Raw genomic sequence first — 12,936 nt, forward strand, 5'->3', positions numbered from 1 at the left:
AACGGGCAAGAAATTAAGATCGCAAACCGTGACTGGAACTTTCAGCGTCAGCCGTCCGTGATTCTCCTCTTCGTGTTCTGCTCGCGAAAAGCGCGGCATCCGGAAACCCCGAGACGCGGCGGTGAACAATGAGTTCCGTCTTTCATTCATGCGAAAACGCCTATGGCATATTTTGGGATTTAATCCTAAAATAACGAGGCTCAAGCTAGATGCTCAAGGAGAAGCTGAATGCTGAGCACACTTTCTATAAACTTTCTCGTGTTAATTATTTTCTCACTGACTGAAAATGTAGAATGTTAACGTTTAAAGAAAAGATCAAAGGCAACAAAGCAATTCTGTATCCCGCTACGGTCGCAACGGCTGTGCTTTCGTATTAAGCATTCTTATCGTGCCGCGGCGTCCCTTTCTTTAGGAAAGGGAAAGAAGCGATTCGACGCGGTAATGCATCGGCGCGATCCTGAAGTCCTCTCGCGCCCCCGGGTCCCGTAAATCCTGAACGCAATTAGTAAAGTGACGCGCCAACGTCGCCCATCCGAGTAAACTCGAAACTTCGTCCGTTTACCTGCATCCGTCTTGAAAGTTTCAAAATGCACAGCCAAACACAGCCGAATGGCTGGCGGTTTCGAGGACGACGAATCTCGCACTCTCTTCTGTCGCGAGCGCTTCTGTCACAAAGGAGGGAACGTTGGCGAGAAGTGCAAGAGGAAGAAGAAGCTATTTACAGCGGGCGTCGCGCGGCGCAAGAAACCATCGAGTTATATACAGACAATCGCGAGTAAGACGGGATAAGAAAACTCCGTCCCGCGTAGAAACGATAGTTGGACAGAGAAAATGGAAAACTATAGAGAGAGGAAGTGGAGAAGAGGAAGATATCTTCCCGCTGGATATCTTCATCCGCTCGTTCTTCTCTCTCACCGTATTTTCTTCACTCCTTTTCCGCTCTCTGTTCTCCATCGCGTAGTATCTTATGCTGCATGACCTGAGAGGTAATTCCTTTTCGTTCTACATTCGCAAATGGAATATTGGGCGCTCGTTTGTCCGATACTTCGATCGTCGACGCGTTCTACTTCAGCGCTTCCGCTTCATTCACTTAAGTTTCTCTATTCCACAACAAATATATCACCGACCGGATTTTCTAATGTGCGTGACGTATGTAATGTTACCAAACGTTTCGCTTTCGGCGGGACTTCGTCTCGCTTTTAAAGTGATTGTTTCGCTAATCAAAACATACAATCAAGATACAAAAACAATTTTATTGAAGTATCTAAAAATTTAGACAAAAATGAATACAGATCAGTTCGTAGAACCAGAATCGAGTCAGAATCGATTCTGATATTTGAGTCTTAAGTACAGTCAAGATGTCATAAACCAATCAAGGGGTTGTATTAGTATCTTAAAACATTACTTAAAAAATGATTTTGAAATAAGAATAACGGACCATAGAACCGCTCTCTAAAAGATCTTAAACTAATTGACTATCACAAAATAATAATTACGTAGGAAATTCAAGCATGATAAGCACTGCTGCAAAAAATTTTGAGATTCTAGCAATCAGTGTCTTGCATACAATAATTTATTTTGATAATCCAACAAAATTATTTTCAAATTTAATCTTAACTTACAATAGTAATTCTTAAGCTGTAAAAAGTTGACCAATCACATGAGGAAAATAATCGATTATGATTGTTCAATTTCTTACATTAAATTAGTACCTCTAATAAACAATTAGATGTGAAATAATTATTCGGTAACAGTTTTGGCCAATTTTACTAACCTACATATATTTTTATATTTGTCCAAGGTTTCAAGCAAAATGGGTTTTTAGCCTATAAATCTAGTTTTGAAAATTTTGATATTCGTAATCCAACATAAATCGTCCCGCTTCGGTTCTAAAAATAGTCATATTGGACCTACATCATGGATGTAGCCAAGATCAATGTGTCCTCGTTGTACAGTTTTCGACATTCAAAACTAATGCAACAACAGTTATTTTGGTTTTCACTGATCCACCACGGTTCTTCGGTCACAAAATCGATCCGCGATCTAATTGCGCCAGTTTATTCGCTACGTCGCGTGCGGAAGTTCACAATTCCTGCATAATGACGTAGATACAAACTACCCTCTCCAATTCGAATCCAATCAGCGAATACTCCGTTGAGACGGCCGCGTCGAAGGACCGACCGTGTGACGTGAAACGCTGCTATATGCCGCGATGCGATATTATTCATATGCCGGCGATGCGTTTGGCTCGTCACTCCGGACGCAGAGGCAATATAACTTTTTTCCCAACCCCTCTACTCTGGCTGGCTTGTGCCTGTTCGAATACTCGACCGTCTGTCCCTCTTTTTTTATTCTCCGTTATGGCCACGCGCGACCGGAAATGACGCCGGTCGGTACCTAGAATCGCGCGGATACTTTCTCTTTCGACTGCGGTTTCCAGTTGGTTACTTAATATATGTTAATCTATTTTTATACAGACATTATATTGTAAATGCAACATTTTTTAAATTTCTGCATATTTGTTTGCAAATTTATACACTGAGAGAAAAGTATTTGATATTTGTGATATTTGTATAATTGAATTGTAAAATTATTATAATTAAGAGTACTGCGCTAGTAGCATCAAAATTAAAGATCTGATTTAATTTAGAGGGAATATTTAGAGGTTATTATTTCAGTTTGATTGTGTTGCAAGTATATCCGAGAATAACTGGTGTGCGATCATATATCTAAAATAAATTTACAAAATACATATATGTAGATATATTATTCCAACATCTAACTTTGATCTTTATAAGCGTTTCTCTTACTTTGTTAGTTATGATGTTTTCATATAAGATATCCTGATTCTCAACAAGAATATCATTTTTATAATCAACAATAATTAATATATTTACTGATAATAAATTTATATTTATAATTCTCTCAAAAATTGTATAGTCAACACCGAAAATAATTATAAACTTATATCATAATTATAGCAATTATTTTTTTCTCTCAATGTAAGAAAAGAAACGCAAATTACAAGAATACGATTCAGTATGGCTTACGGATAAGCCGTACTGAATCATTGACTTGTTACAACATGTTTAGCTCTATTTAATTAGCTCGTCATTACGCCAATTAGAACGGAGTACGAACGTGCAGTACACACGATCTAATCATTGCGAGATCGTTAGGCCTACATTGACGGAGCCTCATCCTGCATAACTGAATGATCCGTTTTACCTAGTCTAGTAGACGCTACCGCCACAATGTCGACGCCAAAGTGCGATTAAATGTAACGTAATATTACTACTTTATCACCACAACGTCTCGTTAATGATCCCTCCGCGAGATAATCACATGATACACCGTACTATGAAAAGATCAAATTATAGATGAAAAGGAAATCCCAATCGTACTTCAATAGAGAGATACCAATTATAGCTTTAATCCGAATCAATTCGGATTATGATCATCATTAATTGTGAAATCATAATAGTAATTCTCGACATATGTAATTTATGACGAGCCTGTCATCGTTTCACCGAAATTTTTAATTTCCAGCGAGGTTAATAATTGGCTTAGATACAGATTTCGGGTTCGAACTATTTAGTATCGAACAACGTATAATGATAAATTAATAAATTCCCGTTAATACGGACTTCACGCGCGGGAACAGTGGCAATTCAATTATCTTATGCTCACCCATGTAGTTTGTATGTATCCTATGTAACCCACATCTTCCGCGCCATTCCACCATTTTCCAATTATCCCGCAATAATGAGATCTAATACTCCATTATTACAACGTGCTGGCTACTTTATCGCTTAAGGAGGATTAATGACGACGTCCGTGACTACTAATTTTATTATCGCGGGCTAACGAGTGTACCCATTTCGTATCCAGCATCATATGAAGGGGGAATTAATCATGTAATCGCCAGGCATCCTCGCGAGCATACTTCTAATAATAATTTCGCAATAACTTTGCCGGGGCATAAAATATCTGTTTGATTAATCGGCGCTCGCAGTTGCATAGATCTACAACGTAACAGAAATGAGTCAGTTATTACGATGGTTTTCTCTGAAACTACTTTTTAGGTACTTTAGTAACTGCTGTTCGATATAATTCAACATCGCATCACAAGCAGCAATTTAAACTGATGCAATTTATTTTCCTGAAAGTTTTCATCTTCTCTTTTTCCTTTAAAAAAAAAAAGAAAAAGAAAAAAAGTACTGTTTCTTCTATAATTCATTCGTCCTTATCTCTGTGTCAATATATGTCAATATATAATGTAGATAATTACATTTTAATGAAAGTCGACTCGTAAATAAACAAATAATTTAATTCTATATTATTCTTGCCTTTCATCCTGCATTTGGCGCAACAACGATACTGCTGTCGCAAGATGAGTTTAATTGTCTGCAATACAAAATTAAACTGCAGGCCCTCTACGCTTTTTAAATCGACAAACAGTTATCGCAGGGCGCAAACTGCAATCGCTTGTCATTATTTTGGATTATCGGTTACCGTTAATTGACGGTCGAGCGCAATGTATCGTACAGTCTGTTCCCGATCGAAACTATTATCGGGTCAACGAATATCACGACGATGCCTGTCACGGTGAGAAATAACACGATCGGTCGAATCGAACAAAAGAATTAACGGGAAAACCGTAGGGTAGTATCACGCTTCATAAATATCTCCGTAAATCAATTAATTGGCATGCTATGTATGTCGGACTCGCGTTGTAAAATGTTTGCCGGAATATCAATTGTTCATTATGAAGCACAATGATTGATCAAATATGTACAACAACCGTATCATCGCAATTATATTTTAATGAATAAACAAACAAATAAATTTCTTTTGTTGCCCTCGGGCAGAAATTTTCTCCTGATTCCCTTCAACTAGATGCTCGTAGGATTACGTAGCACTAGATTAGTTATCTTAAGATAAGCAAGTTATCGCTAGTTTGGTAACATCCACGTTACTAACAACAAACAAACTATGACGCTTGCAATATACCTATTATCCATTAATGCAGAATACAGAGCATAATTAGATGCGCATTAAGCAAACAATTTAGCTCTTGCGCTCGCACAAATTGGCGCATCGTGATCTGCATTGAATAAATAACGTTATGGCTATTCAAGCGTGAAGCGTAAAAACTTTATCTTTTTTTAAATATCGTCACGTTTTGTTTTGGCAGCTCTTTTCTCCAGTACTGAATTCGATATCAACGAATATCATGCGAGAGTAAAACGAATTACAACGTAAATTTTTTCTTACAAAATTTTGACAACACACAGGTCAAACAATTTATTTAAATTTTTTTACATTTATTTCGCTCTCGATCATTTTTAATCCTAATTTCTGTTTTCCCTGGTGTATCTTCTTATTAGAAATTTTATCTTCATCTCTTTTTGCATTACGCGTCTTTCTCCAACCGCAGCGGAGCAGCAAGAGGAGCGTGCTGATTGGGAGGCTAATCACGCGCTACTCTCCATTACATTAATTAAAACTTAGCTCTCAACTCTGCTCGGCTTCTACGTCACCTGCTGCGCCATTCGCGTTGTCCTTTCCTTCCTCTCATCCTGCTCGCGTTCCCGATGTTCCCGCGATCACTTTGTCTTCGCCCGTTCGTCTACCTACCCACGTATGCCACCGCTTGTGTGTCGCATTTCCTAAGAAAATCATGGTTGCCTCCAACAACGTGGATATGAATAAATGATAAGCTTGTTCTTCACCGAAATTGCTTAAAATTGATTCAACCGAGAGTGCCCTTCATCTACTACCGTTTTTGTTAAAACAAAATTCTCAGTATCTCTTCATTAATTGCGTTTTCACAAAATCAATAATTAATTATAAAAATCATTTCTCCAAAAAGTATTTTTGTCTAAAAAAGTTAAATTCAAAACTAAAATATCACCACGTTACTCATACAAGAATTCTGCAATTTTTTTAATCAAAAATTTTAAAACAATTTCACGAAGATAAATATTGTAATATTAACATATTGTAAGTGGAAAGAATCTAGTACGTACAAATAAAGGTACTGCTATTAAGATTGTTCACTTTGTGTTTCTTATTTGCTACTCTAGTTTTGCCTTCAGGAGTTGTTCCCAAAGGGTTACACTTTCAAATAGGTACCAAAATGGAGAATTACTCTCAATTCAACGTCCACCTTGGACGTTCCAATGTCCCATAGAGTTTTACTGTCGAGAATTGTTCTCAGATTGAGAAAACTTTAATTTTAAAGTACCTATTTAAAATTTGTAATGTGTATTTAAAATTTTCAAACAGATATTTATCCAAAAGTATCTGTACAATTCTAAATAAAGAAAATATTGATAAATTTATTTTATATTAATATATTTTTATATACTTATTATTATATATTAATTTTGTAATAATTAATTTTATATTAATGTGAGTTATGGATTGTGTTAATAATTACCTATATAATCACCATTTATGTTTGTAATCGGAATATTCAGTAACAAAGATCGCGAATTCGCGAAATTATTCCGCGAATTAGAACCTCGCACAAAAGATTTGCTTGCAGTTGGCAAAACCGCTTAGCCCATTCGACGTAATCCCTACTCGACCCAATTCGACCGTCGCATCGGCGAGTGTTGTAAAAGAAAAAAGAAAGTAGAACGGACGGCAAATAAATAACGTTCCACCGCGGATAATGGTATATTTATTGAATGTACAATTATACATCCTATATCGACGAAAGGAAATGAATTGTTCTTGCGATTCTATCGCGAATAGTCTCGCTTTATTTTTCTTTGTTCGTACATTCATCCTCCCGAGAGAATCAATAACGACCGCGAAAAACAACTTCCCTGCCCGCTAATGTTACGATTATAGCTGCACGTTAATCAAGTTGAACGATCGGCACAAACGCCCATGTGACTATACGATCAGGGTTGCCACAGAAAATAAATTTTAAAATTCCTTGACTTTTCCAGGTTTTCCAGAGAAAAATGAAAAACTTTCCAATATAAAATATATAAATGTTAACACATTTAAAGTCAAGAGTTGTAGGAAAGCTAGCCTATATTATTAAAAACAACGCAAAAAAGGCTTAGTGCAAATTCAAATCAACAAAAAAATAAATTAGTATTGGAAAAAAGAATGCAGTTACGAAAAAAAGCGATCAAATAAAAATACTGAATAAAATATAAATTTTAATTATTTTATTAATTTTAATTATTTTATCGTTTAAAGTGTGCAAGTTTTGAACGTATTTCATTATAAACGTCAGATATAATATTAAAAAATTGTAACAATTATCTGAAATAGGAGCAATTTAAGGAAATTGTGAGCAAATGTCAAAATTCCAGACTTTTTTATATTTTCCCCTAACTTTTCCCGGTTTTCCCGGTTTTCCAGGTTTGTGGCAACCCTGATGATATTCGATCTGCAGGTCGGCGACCGGTGATAATAATGTTTATAGAACGCCACTACGTATCTTTCGGATTAGTTAGAGAATTATCCTGACTTAGCTCAACTAAAAGTTTAATTCTAAGCTATGAACACTGCCGCATAGCACCACGTATATATCGCGAATATTATTCGGACGAAATGGACCACGGTTTTAACGTCTTCGATGAGAATATATATATGCATGGTTTGGATGGTAGCTGAGGGCGTGGAACGGCTGCCGCAATAGCAAAATTGGAAAAAGTGCCGATCAAACAAAATTAATTGGTTTCGCCGCGTCGAACTGCAACAAAGCAACTCTCGCTTCGAGCGAGAACGAGCCGATCCGAGGTCCTTCTCAGCCACGAATTATTTCGGAACTTTACTATATTCGGCCGATATCGCTTTTGTAATTCTATCGCGGGATAAAAGATCGTGTTTGACTAGAAACTACCGCGCGAAAGTATACAGACGGACGGCGCACGGTCTATTCCGCCGAAATATAACATGTGGACCGAAGTGCGACGTGCGGATTTTGCGGAAATCGTGTTGGAAATGGAAATATAGGGAAAACTCTGGTTACACAATCAAGCCAGCGAGAAATGTGTTCTTTTCTATAACGTGATCGAACCTCGGAAACTCGTCGTTTCAATTATTTTCCCATGGTGTCGATTCACGGGGAAACATGATGGTACAATAATCTCGTGAGACTATTGAAAAATTCTATCGAAAATATTGAATAATCTGCTTCATTAATTTTATGTAAATATAAAAGAAGGATTATCTGCTCTTTTCTTAATTTAACCCTTTAGGTACACTGTGAGTCTTTTTCGATCCAGGCGAAATTTCACTGTCAAATTTCTTGGCACGAATTTCAATTTTTATTAAATAAAGATTTTAATATTGAAATTAAATGATTATTTGGCAATGTAACAAAGATGTTGAAAAGTAATCCTGACGTTTATCTATACTTTCTGAAAGCCTAAAATACAGTAAAAAAATTTTGAATTAGACCAAAAAGACTCAAGAGCGCCTATGAAGTAAATAAAAATATGTATGCCTATAAAGAGTTAATGATAATTTTATTAATTTAGCGTCAATAAAAGAATTTTCAAACCAAACATTCATAGTGCAATCAGATTTGGAATTATATTTTTAAATCCTTATTCCGTTTTTACGTGTATTAACAAATAATACAATATATAATGTAATTACCTACGTAAACGAAATACGTACAATTTACTTTTCGCAAAACGAGCTATTTAAAGTTTCGAGGAAAAGCTACGGAAGTAATTGCTACGCAATAGTTGGCGCTATAACGATCATGATTATAAGTTACACATGGCTTTTATAACTAACTGAAAAGCAGTGCCTTTTTCGCGCGCCAGATCATGAAGTGGAGTTTCCCCCGACCGAGCTCGTTCGTCCGCCTCGGGGTTATTCGCAAACGTGCGAGCAGTTTCTATTTAACATTTAGTCATACGCTCGCGTAGATACTCCACCGACCTACGCATTTGTCGTAAATCTTACCACTACACGCACGAATACGAAAGTCAACGGTAAAGATATACACACACACACACACACACACATATATATATATATATATATATATATATATATCGATATACGAACACTCGCGCTGCTTGGTACGGATCGCCCGTTCTCTTCGATCTCAAAGCTACCCCTGCTCCGGTTTCACGGATGGAATTTCAGGAGAAACGTTTTATACGCCGGGTGCTCTCTCCTGGCTGGCACGTCGCCTCGAGCGCTTTGTCGGAGGGCAGTTAATTAATAAAAGCTGGAAAGAAGGGAGAGTACGAGGAGCGCGTAACGGCAGCGACGGGGAGCGCCGGGCGTTGGTCCGGGGGAAGTGACGGGGGAGAGGCCGGGTATAAACGGAACGAGAGGGCGAGGACGGGTATAAACGGAAGGTATAAAAGGATGGAACTATACTATCGTTTCATATCGGCCGGCCGAACCCCACACTTGCAATTCAAACGAGAACGGCACTCACGTGTCGTGAACGAGAAACTTGTCGCCGTTTTTCTCGATGCAGAAGCCCTTGCTGGTGATTTCGGAACCGTTGACGGTCACCAAGTCCGTAATCCCCGACTGGAACCACCGACCGTACCATTCCTCCGGGAACGTGCAGCCTGAAACAGAGGGATGGATACAGAGGGGGGATTTGTTTCAACCGCCTACGGGCGATGGGCGAATGTACTCGCTCGGTCGAAAAGTTTTTCAGATTTTAATCTGAAGACCCCCCCCGAACCTGTTAACGCGACGTTCACGCCGGAAACGCAAAACAATCCAATGCGGTTGCGGCTACGATATTTTTCTGGATCGCCGACAAACAGCCAGCGGGCTTGTACGCGTCAGGGTTACCAGATTCTTTCTTCATCAATAACGTGGCTAAAAGGAACGTAATGAAACAATTGTAAGCTCCTGTTACTCTTCCCCTCCCTGGGAGGCGGAAAATGTCGAACCGCCCAGGATTATTTTCTCGTTCCCCGCGAGAAACGCGACGATTGCATGAATTAAAAAGCTAATGTTTCTCTCCGAAGTCGAGAGAGAAGAAAATACGTGCAATGTAATATTATATCAATGTAAAGGGATAATTCCATCTTGTTGTCTATTACACGGAGATCCCCGCGTGTAAACTGATTGCGACGGTCCGTATTTATCTATGGATTATGTGGAGATGTAGCCTGAACTATCGGACGTTTATACGGGGCACACAGGATGTTACATTTTAAATTCCGGGATTTGATATCTGGGAAAACTCAACAACAGAAAAGAAACATTACGTTTCTCATATCATATAATATTATCGTGTAATACAATCTCAATACGTCATATAATGTAATCTCCGTATCAAAATACTTTTCCCTATATTCGATGTTTCTTGTGTCTTCATACGTTTGGATATATAAACCAAAATAATGAAAAATCACCGTCCATTTCCGTTGCTTTTAAATAATCGGATCCGTTGTGCCGAGTGGACAACCGTGGTTGCTTGCCGTAGGGAGGAGTCCTTCCTCACCCTCTATTTTCTCCTTTCCCCCCCCCCATTGCGGAGCGTCTTTTCCGCCCGATTTTCCACTAGTCGTGAGGGTAAATACGAGATTCCGCGAATATTTCGAATGCTCGTCGGCAACGGAGTCCGCCGTGAGCACAAACGAAGTTGTAAAAATGAAGAATCTCCTTAGAGAGATCGGATTATCGCGAAAGAGCGCAAGTAGGTGAAAGAGCCGTTCCCTCTTCGTCGCGCAATCGTTCATCCTCCTTGCTCCCTTCCCACCCACCCCTCTCTCTCTCTCTTCTCCTCTCTCTCTCTCTCTTTCTGCGTCTGCATCTGTAGCAACGAGGATTACAACGAGAAACGACGTCGCGATTAAGCATTGTTTGCCGGAAGCATTTTGCATTTAATAAGTCCAAGTGTTTCGGAATCCCGGATGAGCGGGGGTATCAACGGGGAGGAGTAGACGAGGCCGGAAGAAGAAAGGGGAAGGGAGGGATTGGAGAACAGGAAAGACGACGAGGAATCTCGCGAATTCGCTACACGAAGATACCGGCTCTGCTCTCGCGACTGCGTTTCGAAGTTGCGAAAACGGGGAGTCGATGGTAACGACAGTGGGATTTATTAATACTCGAAGAGACAGACGTGACGTGCACCTTTTGTGCCAATGCGTCGACGTGAACATCTCTCGCTCTTGTCTTTCTCTCCCCTCTCCCCTTACTGTTTCTCTCTCACAATTGGAAACCGGATTATCTAGTTTCTGGACATGTGTGTTTGGCCATTACCGCGGCTCTTAATTTCCAGCTCCAGTAGATTACGTTCTACGGAGAACTGCAACGTGTATCAAGTATCCCCCCCTAGTTGTCAGTGTCTAATAGCAGGTGTATCGCATGACTACGTTGTTTCCAGTCGCAACTTGCGTCTTCAGTTACATTGAGATGCAAACATCCGTAGCTGCGTATACAGAGTTCTACTGCTCTTGAACGATTTTGACGTCGAGCTCTTCATCAATGATAAATCTGAAACTATGTTATACTTGTAACTTCTGCGTGACCCGTAATCTGTCTATTATTTGTATAATTTACGAAATTCCAAATAACAGATAAACCGCTCCGTTTCCTTCTGATCATTAAAGGGTTCTCTCTCCGTAGCGCAATTCAAGAACATACCTCGCAGACGCGGATAATTATCGTTACCGACATCACAACGATGCTAATTGTAAGTATCGCGGATCTTTACTGGGAGGAGATGAGAGAAAGAATTAAGGAAAATAAGGAGAAAAAAAAACTGGAGGAAGAAAGTTAGAGGGAAGGATAGACGGAAAATAAAGAGAGGAAGAGAGTAAAGGAGAAGGTGGCAGTAGGTAGCCACGGTATAATTAACGGAAATTGGAGTTAGGTCAAAAAGCAAAGTTATCGGGGAGAGTTTCGTTGCCGGTGCACGGCAACGAGCCAGTTCGCGAGCGCGCGAGCGCGTACGCAAGAGGACTGGCTTTTTCCGGGGCAGCAGCCGCTGATATAATTACTAATTAATTACCGTTCCTGCGGCACCGCGCTGCGCCGCGCCGCGCCGTTTCCACGGGCTCACTTAAAAGGACACTGTATGAACACGGGAAACGGAAGTGACTGTAATCTCTCGGAGGCGTCTCCGAGCGAAGCGATATTTTGCATCGCGACAACCAGCTCGTCTATTTTAAGCAGCCAGTCGATACACCCCCGTTCGCAACTATTTTAATGTAGCTGACGTCAAGTTCGGCCTTATTCAATTCTTTATAACGGAGTCTATTGCGTTGGCGTGCGTACGTGTGTATCTTCAATTTAAAGGATGACAAGTTATTTTTTTTTTGTTCCTCAACCGATTAAAATAGAAAACGCTTGTAACTACAAATTGTTCTAATTAGATTGTTTACTTTGATTATTTTGTATATGAGAGAGATAAAAGTGTTGCTGAGAAGTCTTTGCCTGTATTAACCTAGTACATATACGAGTATGTGTACTATTTATGGATTAAATATGACTATAAATATGTGTAAGTAGGTGTATAGCAGTGGCAGCTATGCTTGATAACAGACATGGCAGGAAAGTGAGCAATCTCACGGAAAGAACGGTTTTGCTGAAATGCGTAAAATTTTAGATACAAATTTAAAAATAATATGGGACTATTAAAATAATTATACAAGATGCTCAAGTTGGTTGCCAGAATTTCTTTTGGCGGCATTATTTATTATGCTTAAGCGTTCTGCATAATTATTTACTGATCCAAAGAAATTATTTTCGGATTTATATCTAGCCAAATTTTTATAGATAGTTCAACAAAACTATCATATTTGTTTCGTATAATTATAGAAATCTGTGCTTATAACATGATCAGTGTAAAAAGAAATCCGGAAGAAAGAAAGAGAGAGAGAGAGAGAGAGAGAAGCGGTCCCAAAAAAAAATCGTTTAAAATCTCTCTCTCTCTCTCTCTCTCTCTCCATAATTCCGTATTTTCCCGTC

General features: G+C 39.0%; 1 protein-coding gene across 1 annotated transcript in view; it reads right to left on the reverse strand.

The window, feature by feature from the left end:
• LOC108749786 overlaps nt 1-12,936 on the reverse strand; it is a 131,947-nt gene that overhangs the window by 66,523 nt on the left and 52,488 nt on the right. The window contains exon 2 of the mRNA XM_018488754.1: nt 9,437-9,575. The gene's annotated coding sequence lies outside the window, so the exon portion shown is untranslated. The remainder of the gene's footprint in view (nt 1-9,436; nt 9,576-12,936) is intronic.

The sequence above is a fragment of the Trachymyrmex septentrionalis genome, unplaced genomic scaffold, assembly GCF_001594115.1.
Source record: "Trachymyrmex septentrionalis isolate Tsep2-gDNA-1 unplaced genomic scaffold, Tsep1.0 scaffold11, whole genome shotgun sequence".
NCBI lineage: Eukaryota > Metazoa > Arthropoda > Insecta > Hymenoptera > Formicidae > Trachymyrmex > Trachymyrmex septentrionalis.